Consider the following 16,295-nt stretch of genomic DNA (forward strand, 5'->3'; position numbering starts at 1 on the left):
TAATATTTAGTTTATGTAATGCACTAGGTTTTTCTTCAACAAATGGCACATGGGAGAATCGGTATCGGAAAAAGAACTGCATCATTGCTGAGAGAGCAGCTAATAATTTAAAATAAAAGTGCCAAATACATTTTGATTTCATCAGGAAGCTTGAGGATCCTTCATGATGTTTCTCAATCTTGTTAGCACTTCATTATGTCCTGTCAAATGCGTCTGCGCTGCAGGCGTGGTAAAGGTCAGCCGAAGGCATCTGAAGAACAACAGACACATTTTAATTTTCCTTTTTTTTTTTTAAGAAGAACAAAGAGGGATTGTGAGCCAAGCATTTTACAATGCAAAATAGAAAGCTGAATAAAAATCACAAATCCAGTCCCTTTCTGGCTAGCTGCAGTTTGCCATCCCACTACGGAAACTTATGGCTTTGAATTTTTCACTGTCATGTTGGAGATACAGCTTTATTTATTTATTTTTGGTTGTCATTGCCATGGAAGCAATTGCAATAGCACATATACTAGATTCTGGCATCTGTGAGTGAAAAGGAGAGAGATGACTGGTTATAAAAGAAGAAAGCTGGTGTTTACACTTAGCGACGTGCACCTGGAGTAATCCGCTGTGATGGAGAAAAAGGCAGAAAAGGCCTGTAACGGTTTAATGGGTGTTTTGAGAAAATATTATGTATTTTTTTCAAAATTTGCCAGAATGAGACTGTGTTTAATAAGCAGGATGATTATGGTCGATGCAGAAAATCTTTTTATATTCATGTTTCTGCCCCCTTCCAGGTAATAGTAGCCTAATCACAGAGTAATAAAGATAGGTTCACAAAATCTTATTTCCTTGTAAATTCAAAGCCTGACTGCCTGAGAAGTTGAGGAAGATACAGGAGCCTATTTCTTCTGCAGAGTGTTTCTTAGGACGGGTGCAAGACGACACACATATTTGCTGCATCTACAAGCACAGATGCTGCCTACCTATTAAAATTCACAGTGGCTTGAATATACCTGACTATCTGTATAATTTAGTGGCCTTCACTGTCCTCGTTGGCTGTACTGCTATGTTTTGTGCCATATTAACCATATGCTTTTGGAGATAAGGATCAAGAGCTTGCTCCTAGCCCCTAACAAAGCAGTTTTGCATGACTCTGACAACATATGATGGCCTTAAAGTCAGGACAACTGTCCCGTTTAAGGACTCCCTGCATGTCTCTGGTGGAAAAGATTGTGGCCATTCCCCAAGTCCTTCTCTTTGGAAGGAGATTTGTCCTCCAGGCTGCTAGCTGAGCTCTTCAGGTGCTCATTTCCTCACCCGCTGTTGGTCAACATGAGTTGGGTCAGCTGGAATCGTTTAAGTAGCAGATCACTGCTAGCACAGTTACATTGATTGAAACAGGTTCAGGCGCAAACACACGAGCAGGGCAGCTTGCAGATCTGCAGGGTGGTGGCTGTGGCAAACAGGGTCACAAACCAGGGACAGCTGTCTCTTGACCTGCTAGCTGGAGCCTAGGAGGATGCAGTTGGTGGTGGGAGGTATGCTGATACCTTAACTCAGTGCTGATGGCTGTAGAATATAGGATACCAAAGAGGCTTAAGGGTCCCTTCCCTCCACTTTTCTGAGTGGAGAGAAGAGATTTTGTATCTCTTTCTATGTTTTTAGGCTAGTGCTTGATATATACTGGGTGCAGAGTCTTAGCTATATTTATGGACCCAATTCCTACTGAAATACCTTGAGGATGTGGAATGCAGAAAACAAAAATAAGATAATGCCAAGATACAAGACAGCGGCAGCACCTTATACTGTACAAACACATTTCTGTTTCAAATGGGTTTTGGTTTTATGCCTTTGTAACTATTATTAGAACTAATTTCAAGACAGTAGCCTTTTTCAGAGAGACGTGGAGTAAAGCACCTGTCTCCATATGTTGCAGAAAAGGAAAAAAAGAGAACTACAGAATGCAGAATAATGGTGCTTGAACCAAAAGGAAAAATGTTGCATATGTGCTGTTAGATCCAGATTTTTTGTTTGCACTTCATTTGATTATCAGTATTTTCAGCCATCTAACGCATTAATACTTCTCTGCAGGGAGGGGTAGGGTTCATAGCCTTTTCAAAGCAGCACTAATGAATGCCTTTAACTTAATAAAAAGATCATTTGCCAACTACTTACCATAATGTGAGCTAGATGCTTTCAGTCCAGAGATTAAAAGGAGTTTTCTTTGTAAATCCCCTGTAGTTACTATTACTTCATAAGTCATATGCAGATATATGGTATGTTCATTGGTTATTGTTTTTGAAATCTCGAGATCTCATAAAATAGGTTGGAAGGAGTTGTTAGAGTCTATATTGTTTCAATAATATATGGATTATCACTCTCTAAATACGCAATGACATAAAAGGCAATAATGCCTTTTATGGATCCCATGTGGCCTATTACACTAATGATCCATGAATAATGGGGTCACGGGATGAGTTTTGAACAGTGCCTTTCTTTGTTGGTTGTTTTTCTCATTTATTTACCCAGGAAAATTCAGTTTTAAGTATCTGCTTTTCAGCAAGGTCCTGCCATATACTGAGTTTTCAGGCGGGTTAATGGATGCCAAAGAGGTCAAGTGACTTCCCAAAGGTTATACAATGAGTCACTGAATTTGTTGAGAATAAAATACAAGAACCTCCTAGTTTTCTGTCTTTTGCTCTGACTGATACTAATGCAGAGAGATTTCGGATCAGCACGACCTCGACTAAATCCCTGTGCTGCTGCTTTGAGGAGGCATCAAAGCTTGGTGTTCACTGGAGAAATCTGAAGCTCCTGAAGCAACGTTTCCCATATTTCTTACCAAGACAACCGAAAAGAGCAGAAGTGCTGCAATGCAAATGGGCTGCTTTGATCCTCACGACATAGATTCTCTCTTAAAAAAACCAAACACCACTGAGTGAAATAAACACTTAGAAGCCTACAAACACAGTTAACCTAATGCTAATCCAACACAACAAGAGTGTTTGTTTAGAATTAATTATGTATGCTATCTTGCTGCAATGGTGTCCCTTTCACTTCACGTGGAAAGGCTCCACATTATTCCTCTTGATTAATGAGGATGGTTTACCTCCTTCCAAAATGAACCTTGGCACTGCTCCTCCAAACCCTGTAGACATGGAGGCTCAGTTGCAGCAGGCAACTGAGCTCTGTTGCGGAAGGGAGGTGTGTCCTGGAGAGCATCACTGCCATTCTGGATGCACTGGTGGAGATGACAAGCACAACGCACAGTGCCATCACCCTTGCTCTGGCCTCCCACCTTCTTGTTGAGTCCCTGTCAGGAAGAGAAGGGCTCCCGTGTTGAGCTGAGCTTGGGCACTGACCGGTTACATACCCCTGGGCATGTCTCTTACCTGGCTGTGCCCATATTCGCTCGGCTGCAAAAGTGAGGTACCTCTTGCTATTTGCCTGCCTCCCTTGATTTTGTGTGTATACAGAGCTCTACAGTTCCAAAGCATTCATTACTATTATTACTACCTACTGAATATTATTTTATGCATTTAATATACTATAAAGCAATTACAGAATGTAAGGTACTGCGGAAATACAGAAAGATCTGCCTGGAATAATAATTTGATTTTGAAACTTTGTTGCTAAAAGACTTCAGGGTAAAATTGTAGTACAGAATATGAGCTTTTAATGAAATGACTCCCATTACTTCTAGTATAAATGGAAAAATCCTACAAAACACATGGAAAATTTTCATGTAATTAGCAAATAATTTGTATTAGAATATAGTTGTCAAGTTCTAATTCATCAAACAGTATTCAGCAATGAACTGAAAATGTTTCTAGCATGTATGCTTCCATATTTATACACCTCCAAGCTGGAAAACATATCAGTTATTTATCTGAAAATACATCAGGTAAACACTGTTGCTTATAGATGTAGAAATAATACAGAATAGGCATAAGAAATCAGACAATACATCTCTGATATGGCTGTATTTCGATGTTGCTGATATCTGGTGTTGTATGGGGGGTGGCTGGAACATATTCAGGCAAAGGGGATGAGGCCATAGAGCGTGTTTTAGTTGTTTCAGATGAGAAGGAGGTCGCAATTAATTAATTAATGTTGCTCGTGATTCCTTAAGCGGCGCGTATGCTGTGTGAATACTCTGTTTTTTGCGTTGTTTTGCCTCGCCTCTAAATGAGCCGATACTGTTGCTCTCACTGTAGTAGCTGAGTGCCTGCAACCATCTTACTTAAAAATAGATTTAAGACCCGCACTGTTGAAGAGAAGTTACACAATGGCTTGCTGACAGCCCGTTGCACACGCTGATCAAGGCACTGGCTTTAAAACAGTTTGGCTTATAATTGTATCTTTACAGCTAACTGGGCTATCCAAATGATTTTCTTCTCTCGCCCTCCCCAAGTCTACTGACCTGTGGCTAATGAGATTTGTGTTTCGATTAGTTGTAGAACATAAATTAACTAATCAATGAGAATGGATTCACATCCTTTCTTGTAAAACAGCTCTGCTGCAGTGATCTGTATTTAATATTCAAATAAATTTCAAATTCTCAGGATGATTCTGCTAATATGGCAGGCTGGGACTCGCAGCATCTGTATCCTTGCCACAGACTGTAAATATGGGATGCTTATGGAATCGTTCACTGACCTCCAAAGCCTTCTCTGGTCTCATTGATTTACTATTTCACTTAATAGTGATGATGAGAAGCTTAAAGGCTGGCAATGAAGCTGGGAAAGTCATGTGAGAGAGCATTTTCCCTTTACAAGAGTGTTAAGACTAAGCAGAAGTCACAGGACTTTGAAAAATGCTGTTTGTTTTTGATATGAAAATTTCAGGTCAATTTTATGTTCCAGCTCAAATTTCCCCTATTCTAGAGATGAGGGTAAAATATGGCCATTACCAAAAAGCAGTTTTACAAGGGTGAGATTCTTTCATTTGCTTTCAAGGTAGAGAGAACTTTATCTTTTGCCTCGCTGTAATTGCCTCATCTGTACAATTAACCAGCATCTTGGCATAAAATGTGAAAATTTGTACAGTGTTCAAAGCATCTGTGGCCTTTATGGTACAAGTTCTGTTAGTACTGAAGCCACAGAAAATTAAATGTTCCCCAAAGAACTTCCAGATGTGTTTTATTCTAATAGGGTCATTATACAGTAAATTAAAAAGCAGGGTAAATGGAACTGTAAAATTTAAATTACTCTAAAACCACATCTCTTTGCTTTGAACATTCATTTGTGGGGTTGCATTTGCAATAAATGTGAATTAGGCAGCTGCAATAACTGTTAATCATATATTTATAAAATAGTAATGAGGAAATGAATAGCAGAGTAAGACAGCTGCACATTTCTCTAATAGTATGTCAACTGTGAACATAATAAGATGTAGAAAATTGTTTGGTGCTATGCTGATAATGCAGCCGAATGTAAGAGATCACTTCAACCTCTTAACTTTACAGGAAATTATATATAAAATCCATAAAAAGCCATAATAATACATTAGGCCTCTGAATTGTAGTCAATGTTTTTCTTTGCTTTGATTTTTCTGAAATGGGCCATACTTTTCCCAAAGTAATCTGCCAAAGATCACTAAGGCTTTTGTTTCAGGCTGCACTTTATTCACCATCTTGCAATTTTATTTAAAAGATAGTGCTTCTAAAAGCCCAAAGTGATCTAACTTCCCTGCTCCAGGAGAGCTATGGGAGCTCCTACCTGCCTCTCCTCGCAGAGTTTTGCCAGGTCTGGGAGCATCCCACCTCTGAGCCCCAGCGGTATCACTGCTGAAACTAGTGATTCAGTGAACAACCCCACACGAGGCAAAGCAAAAGGTGAAATTTAAATTTTACATATATACACACACACATATATATATATATTTTAGAAAAGTAAATGGTTGTTGACATGCTCTGAGGGCATCTGGCTGTCTTTCACAGCCATGGTAAAATTATAAAGAGGTCAAGATAATTGCAAAAAACAAGCCAAACAACCTAAACCCAAGAAATAAATTGAAATATTTGAACAGCCCTTTAGATTTGCTGTTTGTGCTAGCAGACTTCGCAGCCTGCCCTCGTGCCAGGTGCTGCTCACTTGCACTTGCAGTTTTTAACCAGCTTAATTGAATTTTGCAACTGAATTGGGGTGAAGAGGAGAATTAGAAAGCTAACAGGAAAAAAATTAGGCAAGTGCTGGGCTTCAAACAGCTTATCGGCCAAGCAGGGAATAGGTGCTAAATGTGTAATAGGAAGGCTGCCATAGGAAATGTCACTTATCAAAGTGGCAGCACTTCACAAGGAAAAGCAAGAGAAAGAAATGAGGGGCCCAATCCCAGAACTCACCGATGCCACTGTGAAAAGTCCCCGTGATCTAATAAGCCGTACGCTGGGCATGTGGTTTTGGAAGTTGGGTTAAAACTGACAGGTTTTAACCCACAGCTGCTAGGACTGACAGCAAGGTGCTGAGTAGAGCTCCAGCCTCCTTCTGCAGGGAGCACAGGGGTGCGGTGGGCACAGGGAGCCTGACCCCAAAAAAAGCACAACGAGGTAGCAAACATCCCGACTTTGCTATCGAACAAAAACGTGTTTGCTGATGACTCCCTTTTCACTATGGAATATATTTGCTTGTGTGATTTTACTGCCAGTGTTTCTTGCTGTACCATGTTGTGATGTATTTTTAATTTTTATATGCATTTGCATTTGGAATGACATAACCAGCTCACTTTTTTTTTTAAAATACAAAGAGAAAGGAAGACTGAAGATCTTATAATCATCAGTTTCACAGATTGAAAGTCTTTCAGTACACAAAATCTGCCATAGACTCGAAAGGTCAGTCAATGAAGGAGAAATTAATTCTCTCTGGGAAGAAAGGAGGACTTTTCAATTAGTCCTGTGTGTTTAAGGGCGAGGTGAGGGGCCACTGGAGGTCTGGGTGGACCAGCGGAGGTCAGGAGCTCTGCAACACCATCAGCTCTGTTAGACTTTTGTAAAACCTTCACGGTCACTCGGTGGACCTAACCTTTAGCCTTCATCAAGCTGTTGCCTTTAATGGACATGGCTTTTTTTTTTTTTGGTTAGGAGATGGCACAAATCTTTTCGGCCATCTTAAAAACCATAAACTATAAAGCTATTGCACAGTGGCCAGATAGGAAGCAAAAATGTCCTTGGTGTAGCCCTATCAAAGGAAATATTGTTCATACAACACTGCCATGTTATCCTGAGCTGTCACGGGCAAAGAGAGGCAGAAAGACAGATACAGACAGATGGATATGCATAAAGACATAGATATGGAGATACATTCAGGTCGAATTTATCTTATAAAATTTTGGCCTTCTACTTGCCAAAACAAAGCAAAAAAATGTTATTATTATTAAATATAAATTAAAGGATAAGCAATGGAAAATGGCTTGTTTTCAAATCTTTTTTTTTTCTTCTTTGAAACAGACGGTTCAATTCTCCAGGAGAAGCAAAGTTCAAGCTCTCATTTCCCATTGTACATTTCTGTGTTAGTGCCTCACAAAATAGCAGTTCATTTCTGGAAATCCTATTACTGTCCACACTCAAGCAGCAACTTTAACAGATACATCTGTTACCTGGCAGCTTCTTCCTACACAGCTCCCACCTCTGAGAGTTAAAGCTTATAGTTTTAAAAGGAAAATTGAAATAGCCCAATTTTGAACAATGCACATTTGGGGGGGGGAGAAAAAAAGCACATGCCACTGTCAGCTACGAGAGCCTCATCTTGTCTTACATTTTGATCCGGACAGATACAGAAAACAGAGTGGTGCATTATCATTATCTTAGAGATGTTTATTTGGTGTGTGGACACTCAACCAAAGAAATAATGCAATCAGAAAGTTAAAATATATGGGCTGGAAATACAAATTCATTAGATGTACACAAAACGTATGCTGCAGTGGATCTGTCATTTAAATTAGATTTTGACAATTATATGGATAGTCTGGTTGAGATGATATATGATTTGCTCACTTTATCTATGCCATGATTTAATTACTGCAAAAGACGTGTAGAGTTAGGACCCTGTCGTTCTCTCATGGACCTAAGCTGAAGTGGAACTGGGCCCATCTTGCATACTTTGTGTTAGCTGCTTGAAGGATTTGTATGTATATGTGTGTGTATATATATATATATATTTTTTTTTTTTTACATTAAATGAGTCTGTGTTTGCACCCACTGGAATTGATGCAAATCTTTCCACTGACCTCAGCAGGGCTGGGCCTCGCTTTTTCCCTGCGCACCTCTTTCCAAGCCTGCAAGATGCTCCTCGTGTGGAGACCGCATGTTTTGCCATTCAGGATGCAAAGCAGACAGCAAAGAGCCGGGTCCCCTCCAGGCTGCTCCCAGCCAAGCCCAGGTGCCTTCTACTCTTGCATGAGCACAGCCATCCTCCACCTTCCCCATCCCGGGCCAGGAGAAGAAAAGCATTGTGTCTCCATCCGCTCTGCTCAGAAAGACGTTGGCTTGAGATGCTGTGGTGGCGGTGAGCTCAGCTGGACCATTTCAGACTTCTGGAAACATCTTCTTCCTCCCCGGAATCCTCCGAGGCTTACAAGAGACATCATCAGTGACACGCTGCCAATTACTGGTGTGTCATGGTGGAAGCGTGGCCAGCCCTGAGTGGGGTTCTCCAGGTGCTCGTATGTCTTCTGGATGAAATCACTGCTCTGGTGCTGAGCACTGCTGGTACCAAGTGCATCTCAGCTCCTCCAGCTGCTGGGGGTGGCACCACCCTGCTCCACCTTGCTCTTGCCTGGCATTTATCAGCAGCGTTTGTTCATATTGTAAACATGGGTGTGTGCATAAAAAATGCAGCATCAGGCACGATCATTTAGGCAGACAAATGACGGTGACATCTCTTCTCTGTCTGAACGTTGAATACATATTAAAAAAACCCCCCTATTAAAACGGAAACATGATTTGATAACTTCTTACAAATGCAGTAAATGCCACTTCTTACAAATGAACACTAGCAATCAATTTAATTTCTCAAATAAAATGATTAAATTGCTGTTATTGTGGAATCATTATTTTATTGCTAAAACCTTTTAAAATGTTAATTATTGTGCCCCTTGAAAAGCTTTCATCTTGCCTGACTTTGCTCTTATACAAAAAAATGTCTCCTCGTTGTGACTTGTGAATTGAATGAAAATTCATGCTTTACCTTTTCTCTCTCACTATTTTTTTTTTTTTTAACACCTGCAACTATTCTCCTTGGCTGCAATATTTATATGAATTTAACTTTAATTTTTCTCTGCTTTCATCTTCTGAATTAGTCAGTATAAAGCATAGATCACTCCTTCTTTGCTGCTTCCCTGTTTATTTGCTTTAACAATAGATTCATTAACTAGATTTTGGTGCTCAAGCCATACGGACACATCCATTTCAAAGGAGGCTTTAATGGCATTTCATATTTTTCTACATTAAGGAAGATTAAAGTATATTACAATACCCTTTACTGCTCTATTTTCTTCATTTTAGAAGTGGTCAGTTTTTAAATTTTTTTTCCCCTTTCTTTCATGTGCAGTGTTCAATAAATTGTCCAGGCCTTTCAGATGATAGTTCCAGCAAATTGAGTTCTATATTACAACTCTGAACCATTGTTTAGCCCATCATCAGTCAGATAAAGCACTCCTATTCACATAGGACATCAAAAGAACAAATATATGTTCAAAGTGGCTAAAAAGATTACTGTGACTTGGATATATCATTTCGTTAATTGTTAGTGATTATTCTACTAGTTTAGAGGTGGTAAATTTGCTGACTCTGAACTCGTGCTTGTGATGTAATCAGAGTGTAATATATAGATATTCATGGCTGGAAATTACACCATTCAAAAAGGGTCAGGTCTATCATCTTCTAATAGCCGAAGGTGGACTAATAGCAACATTTTAATAAGAAGAAAGATGCAGACCGATGTCTTCATTTCACATGTATAGTACGTCGCAAAGTGCTCAGGAGAATTTCAGCCGCACCAGTGCTCGGATGAATCAGATGATGATCACGGTGGGTGCCGAGCCAGGTCCAGCCTTGGTGCGACTTGAGATTGGTTGGGTTGTACCTGGGAGGAATCTGCCCTTGTTTGAATTGAGGCTGTTTGTTAGGTGAGAATGGCTAAAGTTAATGTATTCAAGTCCTGATCCTGCAAAGATTTATTCACATGTGTTTAATGCTCTACACTCCGAGCAATCCCTTGGAAACCGCTGGCAATATTTTAGGTATTTTAGTGACTGCCAACACCACAGTATCACAGTACCACACAAGACCTAGTATGTTTGTCCTCATGGCTCCAGAGGCAATGGAGAGGTATTTTAGAAGTGGGAGACAGAGATACAAAACCTGAGACCCTCTGAGATACTGATGTGCCCGACTCACAGCAGCTGGAGAGAAATGACCGAGCATCTGCCTCTGAGTTAAGGTCACAGCAGAGAAGGGAAAAGAAATGAGCCTATCTGAATTGCCAGCTCCCAGACACTCATGCTTCCTCTGCAATCACTGACACCTGAGTATCTCAATAAAAAATGCATATTTGCAGGATATAACTAGCTACTATGAAGAAAATTAACTCTATCCCAGCCAAAACCAGCACAAATGAACACACATGCATCTTTGCAGGCTCCTGCTCTTCGAAGGTAATTTCAGAAATCTTGCAGATGTACAAAGTTTAATATGAATTTTTGAATAGATGCTGCCTACAATTACGTGCTGCATTTCTTTTCTCATGTATTTTACCCTGCGTCGGGTAAAATGGAAAGGCAACGCTAAGGATGCCTGATCATATGTGAGACTACCGGCTGGAAGACAGATTTTACAACAGAACAATCGCAGGGTGTAGGTTTTAGGCAATAAGCAGGTAGCCTCTTTCTCTCAAAAGAAGAAAGAAAATAATGGAAAACTGTAACATTCATTTGGAGGCCTCAAAGGCATAAAAAACCCAATTCCAACTGTTATAGGTCCCTGCAGGAGTCTACAAAAGAACTAAGCTTTTTAAGTAAGAAAACTAGATTTTGGCCCAGAGGGCCCTGTCATTGCTGCTTAATAGATGAAACTCTTTTGATACAAATATGCTGTTTACTTCTCAGCTTCAGCTTTCATAAAATATAACCTTTTTATGATTTACGACCCCAGAAAAAGTGCAGGATGGATTTTTAGCTCTGAATTGGTTGAATGTCAACAAGAAAAATATAGATAACATATAGAAATAGCAGGGTGTTAATGCCACACAAAATGATGAAATTATTTTTGTTTAGAAAAGTTAAGTTTGTTCTTAAAGTTCTTTGTGAGTGAAACTGAGGAAAGGGTTTGCCGGTAAAGCCATGGGAAGCTTTGCATAACGTTTCCTTTTTGCTTCCAGGCAGCGTTGGTCTGCCTAGAAATTGTAAAACTGATGGCACAGAATCCAGCTGTGACTTCAGGGACGGACAGATGGTGCAATGTGGCTGGTAACCCTTCCAGTATTGGCCAAAATTTGCCTAAGTTTTGCCCAGTAAGCACTTCAGATTCAGTTCTTTAATGACAAATTCAAGTTTAAAGACTTGTTCCAAAATGAAAGTTGTATAAAGACTCTTATTACTTGTAATGATTATTAAAATCAAACAGAAATGATCAGAAATAGTCACCTTCTTTGTTTGCCCAAGTCATTGTTTTCCTCTTGACATCCATATTCATGCCTATAGACATGCTTTAATATATAGACATGTTTTAGTATATTGGTCAGTGATTAAAAAGAAACACAAACAAAATGTTGGTGATGTGAAATGAAAAAGAAAGTATCAGAGCTTTGAAGACTGAGACAAAAATGTTAAGATGAAGGAATAACTGCTGCCGAGAAGATTGCACACATTTTCTTTTTTACGGTCTTCCACTTCGTGTTATCTTTTTTGCAGCTTTTTTGCTTAACATTAACGATGTGCTTTTTTTTCAGGTGGCTTTTTTTCATGTTGCTTGTGAACCTGCTGAACAAAAAAAAAAGTTGCTTTTTCTGGATGCTTGGGGAAATAGTCTGATCCCAGACAAATTGCCCAGGAAGGCTCTGAAATGACTTAGCCTGCCACAGAGGCAAGGTTGTAAAAATTGAAAAGGTTTTCACTTTTGACTCTTCCAACTATCGCAGAAAGAGACATTTGCTAGTGTATGGTCTCTGAAAACTGTCACCGAGCAAATTAAAATAACAAAAATATCCATCTGTGAACCCCCACACATCCAGCTTTCCTGCCCTGCTCTGCCACAGAGTATTAATCAGACAGGGTTTGTATGGTGTGCTCAATAGCAGCGGCTGCTAGGAGGGTCAGGCGGCTGATACTAGCAGCTGCAGAATTTTTACAGGATATATACACAAGTATTGGTGCTGGAAAACACCATACTCCACTGATCTGGATGCTCCCCCGTCATGTATTACACAAAAAACCCGAAACTGAAATGAATAGAAAGGCATGGGAGAAGCAATGCTGCTGGAGTGTTATCTGTCCTGCCCAGTTACTTACATGTCTCTGGAGCTTTTCATGGGGTCTGAGGATAGGAAAACAACCTGGAGTACTGATTCCTGAGCCCTTGGTGCAGGAATGGCCTGAGGGACTGGGTAGGTATCTGCAATAGGCAGACCAATGCTATCCAGGACAAGATTTTCTGCCTGAGACTTGTAGGTGCCCATGGAATGTCTGGGATCCTGTCCTGGAGCAGGGAGCCAGGCAAGAGCCCTGTGAGCCCAAAATCTTAGTTATGAGGGCTTGACTTTCCTACGGTTGGTTGAAGTAAGTCTCTTTTGGATACCACTCACCTATGCACAGACAAGCCAGTCAGCTGTTAGTCTTTTACAAAAAAGTTGAAAATAATGCCCTTGACCTTGCCTTCAAGTTGGAAGAACTAAAAAGAAGCAGCTTATATTGTTATTGAACATGCTTTGACAGGTTTTCAAATAGCAGTAGCTAGTCAATACAGAAGCTGGATGGCGTGGCACAATTTATAGTGTATTTTCTTGCAAGTTCCTCAAGGCACCTTACAACAAAGTAATGAAAAGTCGGCATAGCTCACCCATAACTTTCAATTTAAAGACACTATTAATATTATTCTCACAGCAGATAATAGCTATAGAACAATTTTTTGCATAGCTGCAGAAGTGCTTCCTGGTTTAAAGCTTTGGCAAAGCCATGCCAGAAATCTGAAAACTGTTAATTTTGCAGATAGCCTCAGCACAACTCCATGAGCATTGGTGGTGTGACAGGAGAGAGGTCCTGATCAAGGTCCTTGTTTCTATGTAGCTCATCTGTGGTTAGAGTTGAATCCAGTCCTCAGCTTTAGCTGGTGATAGCTCTTGTGGATCAGCAACTCGGTTCCACCGGCCAGAGGCACTGGGCAGGGCGGTGGTCAAAGATCTCCAGATGCTGACTGCTCTGGCTCAATTGCTGTGCGTCACACTGTCAGCTTCTTGGGCACGATCTAAAACCTTTAGGCTGTGTGTATGTTTTGTAGCATGTATTTGGAACTGTGAAAAAAGCAAGCAAAAATACATCCTTAAAATACACCCCTGAAATACACAAATAAATGAAGAGGGGCTCTTAATTGCATACTGGGCAACTTGAAACCTTAGGGCTACTTTTCCTCTTTATCGACTTCTGAAAAGCCTGTTATTGAGGAAGGTTTTAAGCACGTGGTTGAAGTTTAGTGCATAGTTTAAGTGCTTACCTGAATGCCTCCATTCATTATTCCATTAGTCAACCAGTCAATATCTGCACAGAGCTTTGAAAAATGCCATGGAGGAGGAGGAGGAAGGGAAGCAGACAAAGATGGCCATCACCTAGATGTTCAAAGTTACTTGGGAAGCAGACAAGGCAAATATTTGCCTGAGGGGATCTCCAAAAGCATCAAAACAATGGAATGCTGCAGAATTAAACTTGCTAAGAAACTTGCTGTGCAAACTTGTTGGAAGCAGAGTTTAGAGAAACCCCCAATTTGTCAGACTGGTGCCTGCTCAGCTGGCCAACTCGAGAAAATAACCTCAGAAATGGTCTCTAGACTGAGCAACGACCAGCCTGGGTTACTCTGAGGCATTATACAGACTTTACATAGATAACCTGACTTCCTCTTTGACTTCCCACTGCTTAGGTCAACAGTCTAACCATTATCACTATTAAAACACAGCCTCAAGAAGCTTTTCATTTGTATAATTTTCAATAACATGCATCATTGCAGAATTGGATCCGTTGTGCTTTTATTCTGCTAATCTTTAGACCTTACCCTTACTTCATCCTCCAGGTTGGAAGACTCCATGACCCTCAGTGAGTTTGGCTGTGGGAAAAGACCACTGGGAGGTCAACACCTGCCTTTGAAGGCATCCTGAAAGCCTCAAAGTTTGCCTGGTCAATGAAGGAGCTGGAAAGAAGAGACTTTAGGCAACTATCTGGGGAGAAGTTTGTTATAGTATTGCTGCAGCTCTTAAGGTAAAGTATATGTCTGCAGTTGGGTCTTAGAGGTGAGAAGTGCGGAAAGCTTCAGCTAAAACTAGCTTAGATACATTAATTTCCTTTAGGAATATTTTTTTTTAACTTTTCACTGCAGCTGTTTCTCATAGATTGCTCTCTTCCTTGAGTGGATATATTAATGAAAATAAATAAGTACATCTATTCTATTCTATCTTGCTGAAGAGATGTTCCTGACAATTAATATATTTCTAAATGTTTAAATGTAACAGTCCATCTGATCTGCTCTCGTGCCTTTGTTAAATGTACAAACGTATTCATGGGACATTATAGTCAGCAGCAATATGTATGAAATCAGTTTGTATTCAAGCTGGAAATGACCTAGACCGTGAACTCTATAAGCAATATATTTTCATACATATCAGCCTTAGAGCTGTGAAAACAAGAAGGAATTCAGCAGCAGGGTGGTTTATACCTGCATGGATGAGAGAAGGAAAGCAAAAGTTACCTGTTCCATTCAGGGGTAGTCCTTCCCCTGGTCCCAGCCTTCCTTTGTCATCTCACTTCAATCTCTTTCTCCCAAGCAGACTGAGGCTCTTTTTGGGGTTGTTTGGGGACTGTTTTTGAGGAATGTTTTAAGAAAATGTGGTTTACTTGAAGTTATACGTATGAAAATGCAGTAACTGGCCATTGCAAGACTTTATCGATGCATGTGCTATAATCAAAGTCAGGATTGGCTGTCATTCTCACTATATACTCAGTTCATCTGTAAGTTACTGGCAGAGAGCGGGATTTAAATGGTATGCATAGTCCTGTAGCCTGTGGGGAATCAGATAATATAAGAGTGTTTACCTTTGATCCTAGTATCAGGTACAAATCTGACCTTGTACGTTTGGCAGGTGGAGCAAGAGACCCTCTCTGGGATTTGCATGGAAGAGTTGCAGGAAAAGTTACCACCTTTCATATCATTAGCAACTCATCCATAGCAATTTCAACCAACCTTTCCCAAAGTGCCCCCATCGTCAGAATAGTCAGCTGCTGTGGTGGGTGCTGATATTTATGCCAAAAAGGTATTTCACCTTTCCTTCAGTCCCTTTCTTTATTTGCTCTTTTATAGTTTATAACAATTTTTCCCCCCAGGTATTTCAAGGTTGCTTTTGATAGGGAAAAATCTCTGCTTAATAAGAGCGCAGCTAAAATCTTACATCTAAATACTGAATGCCAAATGGCAAATCTGGTGGTGTGATTCATCCGTACTAGGTGTATTCATTTTACTTGGCAGACTCATTTAGCTGAAGGCACTGTGCTTATGTCCTGCTCAATGGCCTTTGGATAAAGTGAATTTACTTTACTTGTCTGCTTTGAAGACTAGAAATTTGGTAGTGTTTCATTTTCAGGTAGAAAAGCAAAGAACTGTTCAGATATTCTCTTGAAGCTGCCCTGAAAAGTGGCTTATAATGACAGAATCATAAAGGTCATGTGCTATTTTCTTTCCATAAATCTGGCAGTGGAAACATTACAGGTTTTCCTGGTCTTTATCCTCTCTCTTGCTGCGATGAGGGTGTCAGATTGTTTTTGGCTCCCTTGAAATCCTAAATATTGGAAATAAAATGCAGAGCACAGAAAAGTGCTGCTGGACCTCCTTGTTGTTAGAGAATGGGGCTGGGAATAGCTGGTAGGAAAGTAGGCTTGATGCAACATGAACGCCTACAGAAGATCCTCACAGTCCATTGGAAAGGGTTCCTTACACTGCTAGGAATGTGAAGGATGACAAACCCTCTTATAGCATCAAATGCAACAAGGAAAATAAGGTGGACATAAAATTAAGTCTTGAATTTTTGGTGCTAGCCCCTACTGAAATAAACCTGAAGTTCTTG

Source organism: Ciconia boyciana, chromosome 8 (genome assembly GCF_034638445.1).
Source record: "Ciconia boyciana chromosome 8, ASM3463844v1, whole genome shotgun sequence".
Taxonomy (NCBI): domain Eukaryota; kingdom Metazoa; phylum Chordata; class Aves; order Ciconiiformes; family Ciconiidae; genus Ciconia; species Ciconia boyciana.